At 46.1% G+C, this 11929-nt stretch overlaps 1 non-coding gene across 1 annotated transcript; it reads left to right on the top strand.

The window, feature by feature from the left end:
* Positions 1-5870: 5870 nt before the first annotated feature.
* Positions 5871-5952, top strand: TRNAS-GCU (transfer RNA serine (anticodon GCU)). Its single transcript has one exon. It is a non-coding gene; the product is annotated as a tRNA-Ser (tRNA).
* The last annotated feature ends 5977 nt before the right edge of the window (positions 5953-11929 follow it).

Here is an 11929-nt window from a genome sequence, read left to right as displayed (position 1 = left end):
GAAATGGTTAGGAAAAAATGCATGTTGTGTTATCTTACTAACCAGAGACATGATAGTTATTTAAAACCCTATTTATTTCTTGGCTTGCCCCACAGTATTTTAACAATTGTAGTGAAATCCTAAAACAAATACATGAAATGCAATATACTTTTATTTTGTTGAACTCTGTGGACTTTATTTAAGGGCAGAAGGAGAATATATTGTTATTGTGGTCTGTAGCTTCCACTGGCCAAACAACACCACCCAGCCATTGGCTCTATTTGGGACTGCCAGTCAAAGATTTTCTTATTGAAATATAAGACATTTCAGAGATACTAGTTTCATCAGTCATAGCAGACAATGTTGGTGGTCATTTTCAGTAAAGGTATGCCCAGGACAAAGCCTTCAAGTCCAACACCCTTGACCTGTGAGAGAGCTTGTACAGTAATACAACAGCTCCAGCTGAGCTTTGGTGCCTGTGGTGGAAGGGAATGGATCCATCATGAGCCTGATCTGCCTTCGCACTGCAGGAAGATTTGGCTCACCGTCACCAAGTCATGAGGCTCAGGCTCATATTAATATTTGAATATCTGCTCTGAGGATTACACTGCCTACCGAGGAGTAACTAACAGATCCAGGCGGTCCTGCCCTCCCTGGGGGCAGATGTTCCTCTGGACTCCAGCATTTTGTTCCTGGAGCTGACTAATCCCATCCACGCTTCCAACTTCCACCAGCGCGGACTTTCTCAACAGTCATTTTATAGATGCTTTTCCCTGTTTTATTCTCACCTGATGATGAAAGAGACCTGGTAAAGCACAGCTCTCCTTGAGAAAATACCACAGAACACCTCCCTGCCCAAAATCCCAATCTATCATCTCAAGTATCTCCTCTTCTCCTGCAATCCAGAGAACAGCAGCGATCCCTGAGGCTGGTAGGGCCAGTTTTCTTCTTCCTCTTAACGTTTGCCTCTATGGCCAAAACTCTTCTGCCAAAAGCAACATGGACACAGATTTTGACTCCCCTTGTCGCCCCTACCTGCCTGCTCCCACCTCTCCCTGGCACTGCAATGATTTCCCATCTGACCATGTTAACATCTGTAGTCAAGCGGGCTGAATATGAAGAGGAGCTGCAACTCCACTTTGTGACCAGCAGCTTCCATTATGTATGTCACCACCCAAAACAGAGACCCGTGTAAAAGGGTTAGTTTCCTTAGTATTATTTTGCAATGGTGGATATGTCTAACAGAGGGATGGGAAGTTCATGAAGATGAGAGAGGACCATAAAAATATATGGTCCTGAGAAAAAGCCTCACAAATAGGCTTGAGTGAGCCTGAAATAGGATTTAGATCTGAGAAACTGCTGCTGCTTAAGATCTACCCTATACTAATGGAAAACAAGGCTTTGATTATAAATAAACAGGAGTGTGCCACAGACACACCTGATTTCATCACCAGTTTCTCATCAGACCATGGAATAACCCACAGCACTGAACTTGACTGTTCATGTCAACTAGAAGAGTCCAGCAAGTTTAAAATGTAGATAACTGTGCGAATAGTAAATATCCTAAGCAGTAGCCTGAATTCAGGCAGCTTTCAGGTTAGTTTAAAAGACGAGTAACTACTTCACTCAGCCTGTTTTTGGATTCAAGTGGAGCTGGCAGAAGAGAAAAAAAAAAAACCACCTCAGCTCTGGAAGCCAAGGGCAAAGAAACAATGCGGGGAATAAAATGAAAGTTAACTTGCGAATGGCAAGTTTCGGCTTGCTTCTAACTGCAGTAATAAGAAAGTAAAGTGATTCACTCTGGCAAAGTTTTCCAGCTTGAGGAGCTTGAAATCATACGACCGCCCACCACAACCGCTGCCTGCGAGTGAGCTCAGAGCCGGGGGCAGCCGAGAGTATCGAGGCGACACGGGGAAGGTGGAAATGGAAAAGTTCATTTTCAGCAAAGCAGAGATAAATGGCAGCCTGCTGGGCAGGAGGGGAGAGAGGCAGTTGCAATGGTATTGCAGCCTTGTAAAAATAAAATTGAGTAATGATGGTTTGCTCTGTGAAAGAAAAACCGTTCTGCTCTTTCACAGCGGCTGGGAGATGGATGTTCGTGTGTGCCACGTAGCTCTGCGCCTTGGAGGAATTGCCAGGTCACCGTATAAAGTCTTTGTTTTGTGAACTGTTGAGAGAAGGTATATTTTAGAGAGGGCAAGAAGGGTCGAGTGACTTACCTGTGGCAGACTAGTCACAGAGTGAAAAAAAAACCCAAACCCCAAACGATATTGATTTGCTGCCTGGGTGGTTAATATTTATCTAGGTGTTCAAACTGGATATCAGATTGCAGCTTATAAAAAGTTGGCCAATCATAGCAAGATTTTTCAGCTAAACTGTTACCATTTTTCAAGTACAGACATGCTGATACAACTTAAAAAGAAAGCTACAAAATAGCAGGTCTCATTATTGTCACTTAAATAAAACCTCCAAGACAGTTAATTATGTGTATGTACTTTTAACTTTGTCAAAATGTATGTAATAGGCAATAAATTTAATTTTCACAGCCTATATTTAGGTGGGCACACTAAACTTTTTTCTTTTTTTTTTTATTATTCCCAAATCGCTTATCACCAAAATCGTGCTTTGTCCCCAGGCGTTTTCCTCATTTCTTTCTATTCTGTAATTCAATGACCACAAAATTACATGAGCTTAACTACAGAAAGATTAATTTTAGGTTGTAACTGTTTCATCTTGCTTGGGCGTTCCTCTTTGTGGACCATCTGTGCTTGATAGTGTGATACCCACAGTTCATTTACCTTTCTTAAGGGTAACTTGTGTTTTGTGGTTTCAATCCTTTTCAGTAGGTAGGCCCCTAAAAATGTATCAATGGGTCTTTTGACTCTTCCGTAAAAATTTGAAGCCTATTGACAAGAAGTGACTTTTTTTTTTTACTTGCTACTTCTTAGTGGTAGCACCTCAGAGGTCCACGGACCACAAACTTAAAGCTCCTGAAAGCCTCCATAACCTGCCCAGACTTACTGCACCTGTTCTGCAAATGAGCCTGACTTTAACCTTTCTTGTACTAACGAACAACACTAAAGCTGTGGGCAATGTTTGAACTGCCTATATATACTGCATGGGACGCACGTGAAATACATAGTCTGTGTGAAACATGAGCTAACAAAAATGGTATGCAGGCTCACGCGGAATGGAGATATGAAGAAATGCTAAGGTCTATGGCTGCACCCAAAACTCACATTTCTAGCTCCTTCTTTCCTGTAAAATGTAAGAACTGCCCACGTTTGGGCCTAATAGTTCAGGGAGCAACATTTTACGGCCTGGGTGTATGAAACTTGACAGCAGCATGGTAGGACAAGCTCATGGAAGTGAGTCCTCCTCCTTCCGCAGCTTGCCTAAGCCTCCAGCCCTGAGCAAGGGTTTTCCCCAAGGCTTGCTCATGCCCAAGGAAGAGGGAGCTCAGAGTGAGCCACACCCACAGATATTGGGTGAGCAGCCTCATTTAAAAAAAAAAAAGGTTTGAAAAACTCATATTTTGAAAGATCCTGGTCACTGGTATGGAAGATTTTTCTCCTCTGATGACATTCCTCTGTGATGTGTTTTTATATGTTTAGGCAGCTCTCTGCCGGTACAGCTGCTACCGGAGTCCTGCCAGAGGAGCCATAATTTCTTAATAGCCTCCACCAATGAGCTGTCGTGTTAACAAAACAGAAAATGAGAAAATGTAGTTGTAGAGCAGGCAGATGTAACCTGAGGCTAAGGAGGCAGCCGCTCGTAGCACCTTCTCTAATGTGGCCCCAGAGGAAACCTGGAACTGGGACCAGGAGCAGGTGGGATGTGACCCTCCCTTCTGAAACTGCCGAGTTTCTGTCCACCTACTTAGACATCCAAAGCTGAGACCAAGCTTCAGCTGTGCTCTGAGGCCAGCCAAGGCAGAAAAACAAACCCAGGAGATTTTATGTGTCCCATTCACTTCTGAAGAGGGGGCCCAACAGTAACACATTGAGGAGCCAAGCCATCAGCTATTCAAGATGATCAAGAGCAATGACATTTCCACATTTTCAGAGCTCTCAACAAACACAGCTAATTAAGTCTTGCATCATCGCTGCAGTTAAGCACAAGTAAGTATTCATCTCCCCTCTTGACAGAGGAGGAAGCTGAAGTCCAGGGGGTATTTAGGGCCACGGACTGAGTCACTGGCAGAGCCAGAACTGTATTTTGATAGCTGTAAACTCCAAGATCACTGCCTTTTCATTTAAGTTATTAGATTGAAAAATGCCTCCTCCTCAGTGGGAATTAAAGGGAAGATAGACAATATTCTTCCATTATCAGCAAGAACAGGATAACCTTTTCCCCGATGTGACACCAACCATCAAAGTACGGTGACTAATTTGCAGTACACGGAATATCTCTCATTTGAGGGGACTATTCAGGTAGGAAAAATGGAAAGAGGTAACAAGGAGGCCCTGGGTCTCATGGGCACGGCTGGTGCACAAGACAGGGAGGGTTCATAAAGTGCCCTGCTTTCCTCCTAGCCCTTACCTTGGCTGCCTCCCGCTCTGCTCCAGGTGGCTGAAGGTTAGCAGCCCCGCTGCTCCGGGAGCCATCCAAACTCCACAGAAACAGCTCCTACCCCCTCAGTGTTACACAAAAAGACAACAGGTGGATGAAAGAGAGAACTGTAGAAATAAGTTATCAGTGAAATCAACCTCTCTCAGGCCTGTTTTTAAACTTAAAAAGGAAAACGAAAAATTCCAAATATAATACGCGCACACAATTTCATTCAAATTTATTAAATTTATGTCATAATTGGGATTCAGAATAATCTAATGTACATATAATTATCTACGGACAAAGAGGTGGGCGTGTGCATGGGCGTCTGAAGGCAAGGACTTCTTAAAGCGAGTGTTGCCTAAACTAACCTGCCTAAACTAACCTGCCTCAACTTGTAATAACGCTTTTTCCAAAGCATAACAGTGGGCCAGTTTGCTGGGCGTAGCAAAACCGGAGAGTGCAAGTCAGAGATTGGAAAGGTGGCGTGAGTCTCGCTTTTCTATCACTCGAATCTCGAGGTTATTTTCTGAATTGCCTTTTCCCTTTGGGCTCTGGGAGTTTCTCACAGTGTTATAAACTCAAAAAGGTGCTCGGGAGCAGCATCCTGGGGGCGGCGTCTCCCCTGAGTGGTTCAGAGTCGCTCTGCTCCCTCTCCCCCACCGGGTCAGGAGCAGCAGGTAGCAAAGGATCAACAGCGTCCAAGAGCCAAATTCCTACAGGACATCCTTTCCCAGAGATGAGCTTTCCAGAACCAAATAGATCAGCTTTGTGGAAAAATAAATCAGCTATAGTGTATTAGAGGAAATGGTTTAACGTATGTGTTGAGTGATATTGCTGCAGATAAATTCTGTCCTGGGGAAATAAACAGTAAACAGGAAAGTCTGAAAAAAACGATCATCATGCTTACTAGCAAGCCATAACATAAGTTCACATTTTTACTTTAATAAAGTAATATAAATTTATGGAACTACCATAAATAAATATTACAGATAAATGTACATGCTGACAGCTATTCATGTTTCCAGATTTAGAACTCGTATCTAAACCGAGCATCTTTCTCATCAGCTGAATTTCACCAACGGCTGTGATCCGGTATGTTTTCTTCGCTGAAGACCTGCAAAGTTACTAGTTTTAAACTGGCTAATTCTAAACTAACTCAGGGTGCAGTTCTGTTCCCAGCAGCCCCATCTCAAAATCTGCATTGCAATCAGAATACTTGGTTACCAGGTTCATACCAGGAACCTGCAAGCAGAGTGTGGTCCAGGCTACAAGAAAACAGCAGATAATACCAACTAGATTCAAATGCAACAAACAATAAAATAACATTTTAGAGGCAGGACGAGGTGGCCGAGTGGTGAAGGCGATGGACTGCTAATCCATTGTGCTCTGCACGCGTGGGTTCAAATCCCACCCTCGTCGGGGCTTTTCCACAAGGAAGAAAAGGAGGGTTATAGTCATTGGTGACCCTTCCCTGAGGGGAACAGAGGTTAAACATGCCGGGTAGACCCCCCTCACAGGGAATTCTGCTGTTTTCCTGGAGCCCGGGTTAAGGGCATAACTAGGAAACTCCCTAGTTTGATACAGTCCTTGGACTATTACCCATTACTGATTTTCCATGGAGGAGACGAAGGTGTGACTCGTAGACCAAGAGCAATCAAGGGGGACTTCAGGGCCTTGGGAAGGTTGGTGAGGGAGTCTAGGGCATAGGCTATTTTCTCCTCACTCCTTCCAATTGCAGGCAGTAACACTGGAAGGAACAGATGGTTCTAAGTCCATTAATACATGGCTCCATGGATGGTGTCGCCGCCAGTTTTGGGGTTTTTGACCATGGGATAGCCTACTTGGCACTGGGCTTATTAGCATCAAATGGGAAACACCTTTCTCAAAGGGGGAAGAGGGTCTTTGCCCAAAAGATTACGGGGCTGATTGGCAGAGCTTTACAGTAGATGTGAAGGGGGAGGGGAATGATAATATTAGGCTTATCTGTGACAAGCTGTGGGACAACACGTCAGGGATAGAGGGATGGGGACACTAGTAAGGACCTTCAACCTGTTTCCCTGAGGCATGCTGGGGATGCTACATCACAGCCAAAGTCTTATGGAGATGAGACAGGGGCTCCTGAGGTAGTCTGAGTCAACAGGAAAACACCTGTGAAACACCCCAAAGGGTGCTCCTCTAAGAAGGCGTCACAGCCAACAGTCCAGCTGAAGTGCCTCTACACGAATGCACGCAGCGTGGGCAACAAACAGGAGGAGCTGGAAGCTACCGTGCTGCTGGAAAGCTACAACATAGCGGCCATTACTGAAACCTGGTGGGATGAATCCTACTACTGGAACGTGGCTATCGACGGCTACAGGCTGTTCAGAAGGGACAGGCGAGGAAGGAGGGGCGGAGGTGTTGCCCTCTGTGTTAAGGAATGGACAGAGTGTGAAGAGATGTCCCTAAAGAACAGCCAAGAGGAAGTCGAAAGCCTATGGGTAGGAATTAGAGGCCAGGGCAATAAGGGGAACCTTGCAGTTGGTGTCTACTACAGGCCACCTCATCAAGGAGAACCTACTGATGAAGCCTTCTTCCTCCAGCTACAGGAGGCATCGTGCTCGAAGGCCCTCGTCCTGCTGAGGGATTTCAACCACCCTGACATCTGCTAGAAAAGTAACATGGTGAGCTGTAGACAATCCAGGAGGTTCCTGGAGTGCCTCGACAATAACTTCCTAAGACAGGAAATAGACAGCCCTACTCGAGAGGATGCCATACTGGACCTCATAGTCACCAATGCAAGTGAGCTCATCGGGGATGTCAAGACTGGAGGCAGCCTGGGCTGCAGTGACCACGCACTGGTGGAGTTCATGGCCCTGAGGGATACGTGCCAGATGAGGAGCCTAGGCAGGACCCTGAATTTTAGGAAAGCAAACCTCCAGCTCTTCAAGAAGTTAGTCAACGGGACCCCCTGGGAAATGGTCCTCAGGGACAAGGGGGCAGAACAGAGCTGGCAGATCTTCAAGGATGCTTTCCGTAGAGCACAAGAGCTCTCAATGCCCAGGTGTAAAAAATCAAGCAAGAAAGGGAAGAGACCGGCATGGCTGAGTTGGGACCTGCTGGTCAAACTAAAAGGCAAGAAGGAACTGCACAGGCAGTTCAACCAGGATCAGGTGTCCTGGGAAGAGTATAGGGATGCTGCCCGGTTATGTAAGGATGGGGTCAGGAAGGCCAAGGGGCAGCTAGAGCTGAACTTGTCAAGGGACGCTAAGAATAACAAGAAGGGCTTCTACAGGTATGTCAACCAGAAAAGAAAGGTTAAAGAAAGCATACCTGATGACCAAGAATGGCAAACTAGTAACAAGAGACAAGGAGAAGGCTGAGGTTCTCAACAACTTTTTTCCTCAGTCTTCAGTGCCAGCCTCTCTCCTCATGCCTCCCGAGCTGAAGGATTGCAAGACAGGGATCTGCGGGATAAAGTCCCTCCCACTGTAAGTGAAGACAAGGTTCACGACCACCTGAGGAACCTGAACATATACAAGTCTATGGGACCTGATGAGTTGCACCCCTGATTCCTGAGGGAATTGGCTGATGCAGTTGCCAAGTCACTCTCCATGATATTTGAAAGGTCATGGCAGTCAGGTGAAGTCCCTGGTGACTGGAAAAAGGGAAACATAGTACACGTTTTTAAAAAGGGTAGAAAGGAGGACCCTGGGAACTACCACCCTGTCAGCTTCACATCTGTGCCTGGGAAGATCATGGAACAGATCCTCCTAGAAGCTATGCCAAGGCACATGGAGGACAGGGAGGTGATTAGAGACAGCCAGCATGGCTTCGTCAGGGGCAAGTTCTGCCTGACCAACCTGGTGGCTTTCTCCAATGGAGTGACTGCATCAGTGGACAAGGGAAGAGCAATGGATATCACTTACCTGGACTTCTGCAAGGCCTTTGACACAGTCTCCCACAACATCCTTCTCTCTAAGTTGGAGAGATACGGATTTGATGGGTGGACTGTTCAGTGGATAAGGAACTGGCTGGATGCTCGCATCCAGAGGGTAGTGGTCAATGGCTCGATGTCCAGTTGGAGAGGAGTGACAAGTGGTGTCCCTCAGGGATCCATACTGGGACCAGTGCTGTTCAACATCTTCATCAATGATTTAGACAGTGGGATCAAGTGCACCCTCAGCAAGTTTGCCGATGAGACCAAGATGAGTGGTGCAGTTGACAGGCCAGAGGGACAGGATGTCATCCAGAGGAACCTGGATGAGCTAGAGAGGTGGGCCCAAGAAAACCTTATAAAGTTCAACAAGGCCAAGTGCAAGGTCCTACACTTGGGTCGGGACAATCCTTGTTACCAATACAGGCTAGGGGATGATGTGATAGAGAGCAGCCCTGCGGAAAAGGACTTGGCGGTACTTGTGGATGAAAAGCTTGACATGAGCCAACAATGTGCGCTTGTAGCCCAGAAGACCAATCACATCCTGGGCTGCATCAAAAGAAGCGTGGCCAGTAGATACAGAGAGGTGATTCTCCCCCTCTACTCTGCTCTCGTGAGACCCCACCTGGAGTACTGTGTCCAGCTCTGGAGCCCTCAGCACAAGAAGGACATGGACCTGTCGGAGTGGGTCCAGAGGAGGGCCACGAAGGTGATCAGAGGGCTGGAGCACCTCTCTTATGAAGACAGGCTGAGAGAGTTGGGGTTGTTCAGCCTGGAGAAGAGAAGGCTCCAGGGAGACCTTATAGCAGCCTTCCAGTACCTGAAGGGGGCCTAGAGGAAAGCTGGGGAGGGGCTGTTTGAAGGGCATGTAGTGATAGGACAAGGGGCAATGGTTTAAACTAGAGCAAGTTTAGATTAAACATTAGGAAGAAGTTCTTTACAATGAAGGTGGTGAGACACTGGAACAGATTGCCCAGAGAGGTGGTGGAGGCCCCATCCCTGGAGACATTCAAGGCCAGGCTTGGTGAGGCTCTGAGCAACCTGATCGAGTTAAAGATGTCCCTGCTTACTGCAGGGGGGTTGGACTAGATGGCCTTTAAAGGTCCCTTCCAACCCAACACATTCTATGATTCTATTCTATGATTCTATTCTACGATTCTATGATTTCACGGTCAAAAATCACCTTTGACTACCCAGTTTTATTCATTACTGTGTTGCACTCATCCTTGCCGTTAATGTTTAAATAACACTCTTGAGATGGATGCTCGTCCTCCAATCCGCACTTTTCGCTCATTCCTCATTTTTTAACTCATAAGCAATTTGGAAATATACTGCTGTGACAAGCAAGACTAAGCAAATACATATGTATAAGAACATAAAACCAGCCATACTGTGTCAAGAACCAATATCCATCTAGCTCACTATCGTAACTCCAGAACTAGTAGCAGATGTTCTGGGGAAAGACCACAGAAGAGAGAGTATTTTTAGTGTGAATCTCCACGTGGTGTTTCTTCCCAGCTTCCAGCACCACATTAAATATTTATCTGACTGATGTGATATTACATATTTCCATGTTTCCAGGTCTCCCAGTGCTAGAGGATAAAAAGGACCTTCTAGTGCAGAGCAAAACCTTCAGGCTGTTCTGAATTAACCCATCCGCTGGCATTCTCACCACCAAACTCTGTGTTGTGGAACTCGTTTTCTTCAGTCCATCAAAGCAACCTGATTAAGAGTCTGGATTAGCGTTCACAAAACACTGGGAAAATCATAGAAAAAAGATCCTAGGGGCATAGTCACAGTTATTGTACAATTTATACATGCAAACCTCACAGCTAACACTGCACATAGACATCTCAAATTGAGTATCAGCCCAGTGACCTTCTGCTCCAGGACCCAGGAGGTGAAATCCTTTGGCTGTTTTTTTTTGTTTATTCAGTCCTTTGGCAAAGTTTGTGTTTATGTCTCGGAGCACTAAAGTTTAGCCCGTGGAGATGAGGCTGTCTCTCATTCGAGAAAGTACTGTCAATCTCATCGAGGAAAACAAGTACAGGAACTGGGCCAGTTTATAACCTTGTGTTTGTGATGGCACATTTCTAGGAGTGCGCTGGCTCACTGCAGATCACAGTAATTAAAAGAGCTACAGTAAAGTGGGATTACAATGCAAACTTGTTCCAAGCCCCTTCGGAGGGGCAACGCTGTTGGCTGACGCCCAGCAGCGAGGCGCGGGCAGATGAAGGGGTGACAGCCTGGCTGCCACCAGATGCTGTGACAAACGCTCGGCGTCACCAGAACAGCTGCCTCGGAGCAGGGCTCAGCTCCTGGGGTGGGGAGAGGACACCCCAAGCCCCCTCCTTCACCCCTGCAGCTCCAGCTAGCACCTTGCTGCTCAGCTCCTCTTCCTCCCCCCGGCATTATCTCTCCATGGAGCCTGAGTCTCCCTTGCTCCAGCTGCTGCCATTGCTCCCCTGATTTTATCAGAAAGCCTCGGTGGCAGGCGATGCAGCTGTGTGCTGTCGCCTGCCCGCCCAAAGCCACTCTCCCCCTTTGTGCCACCTCCGGGAGAGGTTTCCCCTGGGACCCTGCGACATCCCTGCCGCGTCCCCTCAGCAGGGTGGTGTTGAGGGACATCTCTGGCTCCTCTGCTGGGCTGAGGGAGCCCAGAGGTAATCCTGATGGGGCCAGAGCTGATCCCGGCCTCTGCCCATCTGCTTTCCTGAGCCATTTTGGAAGAGGACGACTCTAGAAAGAAGCTGAAGGGCTTAAAAAAATCTAGTGAACCTAACATAAATACATTTCAAAGACTGCATCTTCTGCTAAGTCTCCTTGTCAAATTTGTTTTTCTTGTTACATTTTTGTTTGTATTTTTATCATGCTGTTCCTTCCTATTACTCTGTGAAGAAGTCTGACATCAATGAGCTCTTTAAACCCTGGAGATTTACTACAAACTTCACCTTTCCGATATCATCTGTTTTGGAACATAAAATATGAATTTTTCTGTGACTGGATATGGCTGTGAAGAACTGCCTTTCTATTCCATGAAAAAAGATACTGAAATTACCTCCTAACTAGAGAAATGAAAGCATGAAATGAAGCGGCTCCTGTCTCCTGAACAGACTCTGTCTAAACTTCTATAACATTGCGCACACATTGTAGAACCCCTGATAGAACCTCGTCAAACATAAATGATTTGTCGTATACAGAAGTTTAAAAATCAAACTGAAGCTAAACCTCTTCTGAACCTAATGTCAAGTCCTACCTCTCTGTGGGGATTTGTATCTAAAGGAGGATGCCATGCGAACCCCTTTCTTGGTATAGGTGGTCGTGTGGTTTCTGTAGCCAGTTGGGTTTTCTTTCTTACTGTTTCTCATGTGTCACTGGCTCCTTTACTGCCCATTTTCCATGTCAGCAAATGGCTTTATTAAAAAGGGTTTCTCCTTTGAAGGTTTTAATATCAGAAAAAGACTTCCATCATACTTTTAATAT

The sequence above is a fragment of the Larus michahellis genome, chromosome 2 (assembly GCF_964199755.1).
Source record: "Larus michahellis chromosome 2, bLarMic1.1, whole genome shotgun sequence".
In the NCBI taxonomy this organism is placed as follows: domain Eukaryota; kingdom Metazoa; phylum Chordata; class Aves; order Charadriiformes; family Laridae; genus Larus; species Larus michahellis.
The sequence above is the reverse complement of the archived record's forward strand: the minus strand, read 5'-3'. Positions and strand labels throughout refer to the sequence as shown.